This window comes from Arachis ipaensis, chromosome B3 (assembly GCF_059453495.1).
Source record: "Arachis ipaensis isolate K30076 ecotype BB chromosome B3, ASM5945349v1, whole genome shotgun sequence".
NCBI lineage: Eukaryota > Viridiplantae > Streptophyta > Magnoliopsida > Fabales > Fabaceae > Arachis > Arachis ipaensis.
The window spans coordinates 97,687,300-97,689,437 of NC_142438.1; the positions used below are offsets into that span (position 1 = coordinate 97,687,300).

General features: G+C 39.5%; 1 non-coding gene across 1 annotated transcript; it reads right to left on the bottom strand.

Annotated features, from left to right (window-relative positions):
* Window positions 1-784: 784 nt before the first annotated feature.
* Window positions 785-892, bottom strand: LOC148571709 (small nucleolar RNA R71). Its single transcript, XR_015880368.1, has one exon. It is a non-coding gene; the product is annotated as a small nucleolar RNA R71 (small nucleolar RNA).
* Window positions 893-2,138: the final 1,246 nt, after the last annotated feature.

Here is a 2,138-nt window from a genome sequence, read left to right on the forward strand (position 1 = left end):
ATTTTAATTTTCGAATTTTAACTTTAATTTTTAAATATTTTTATTTTATTTTATTTTATTTTCGAAAATTCTTTTCTCTCATCTCCTTCTAATTATTTTATTTATCTACTAACATTCCACTTTTTCTTAAAAATTCGAACCCTCTCCATCTTTTTGTATTCGAATTTCTTTTCTTCTTCTACTCAAATAACGGAATCTCTATACTGTGACATAGAGGATTCCAAATTTTCTTTTCTGTTTTCTTCTTTTTCATATGAGCAGGAACAAGGATAAGAACATTCTTGTTGAAGCTGATCCGGAACCTGAAAGAACTCTGAAGAGGAAGCTAAGGGAAGCTAAAGCACAACTCTCTGGAGAAAATCTGACAAAAAATTTCCAAAAAGAAGGAGACATGGCCGAAAATAATAACAATGCAAGGAAGATGCTCGGTGACTTTACTGCACCTAATTCCAATTTACATGGAAGAAGCATCTCAATCCCTGCCATTGGAGCAAACAATTTTGAGCTGAAACCTCAATTAGTTTCTCTGATGCAACAGAATTGCAAGTTTTATGGACTTCCATCCGAAGATCCCTTTCAGTTCTTAACTGAATTCTTGCAGATCTGTGATACTGTTAAGACCAATGGGGTTAACCCCAAGATCTACAGGCTTATGCTTTTCCCGTTTGCTATAAGAGACAGAGCTAGAATATGGTTGGACTCTCAACCTAAAGACAGCCTGAACTCTTGGGATAAGCTGGTCACGGCTTTCTTAGCCAAGTTCTTTCCTCCTCAAAAGCTTAGCAAGCTTAGAGTGGATGTTCAAACCTTCAGACAGAAGGAAGGTGAATCCCTCTATGAAGCTTGGGAGAGATACAAGGAACTGGCCAAAAAGTGTCCTTCTGACATGCTTTCAGAATGGACCATCCTAGATATATTCTATGATGGTCTGTCTGAATTATCAAAGATGTCATTAGACCATTCTGCAGGTGGATCCATTCACCTAAAGAAAACGCCTGCAGAAGCTCAAGAACTCATTGACATGGTTGCAAATAACCAGTTCATGTACACTTCTGAAAGGAATCCTATGAGTAATGGGATGCCTCAGAGGAAGAGAGTTCTTGAAATTGATACTCTAAATGCCATATTGGCTCAGAATAAAATATTGACTCAGCAAGTCAATATGATCTCTCAGAGTCTGAATGGATTAAAGGAATCATCCAACAGTACTAAAGAGACCTCTTCTGAAGAAGAAGCTTATGATCCTGAGAACTCTGTAATAGCAGAGGTGAATTACATGGGTGAACCCTATGAAACACCTATAATCCCTCATGGAGAAATCATCCAAATTTCTCATGGAAGGATCAACAAAAGCCTCAACAAGGCTTTAATAATGGTGGAAGAAATAGATTTAGCAATAGCAAGCCTTTTCCATCATCCACTCAGCAACAGACAGAGAATTCTGAGCAGAATCCATCTAGCTTAGCAAATATAGTCTCTGATCTATCTAAGGCCACTGTGAGTTTCATGAATGAAACAAGGTCCTCCATTAGAAATTTGGAGGCACAAGTGGGCCAGCTGAGTAAAAGAGTCACTGAAACTCCTCCTAGTACTCTCCCAAGCAATACAAAAGAGAATCCAAAGAGAGAGTGCAAGGCCATTGATTTGACCATCATGGCCGAACCTACAAGGGAAGAGGAGGACGTGAATCCTAGTGAGGAAGACCTCCTGGGACGTCCAGTGACCAATAATGAGTTCCCCTTTGAGGAACCAAAGGAATCTGAGGCTCATCTAGAGACCATAGAGATTCTATTGAACCTCCTTCTGCCCTTCATGAGCTCTGATGAGTATTCTTCCTCTGAAGAGGATGAAGAATTTACTGAAGAGCACGTTGCTAAGTACCTTGGTGCAATCATGAAGATGAATCTCCCTTGCTCACCAATGAACTGAATGCATTGGAATGGCAGAAATTACCTCAAAAGAAACAGGATACTGGAAAATTCTTAATACCCTGTACCATAGGCACCATGACCTTTGAGAAGGCTCTGTGTGACCTGGGGTCAGGAATAAACTTAATGCCACTCTCTGTAATGGAGAAAATTGGGATCTTTGAGGTGCAAGTTGCTAGAATCTCATTAGAGATGGCAGACAACTCAAGA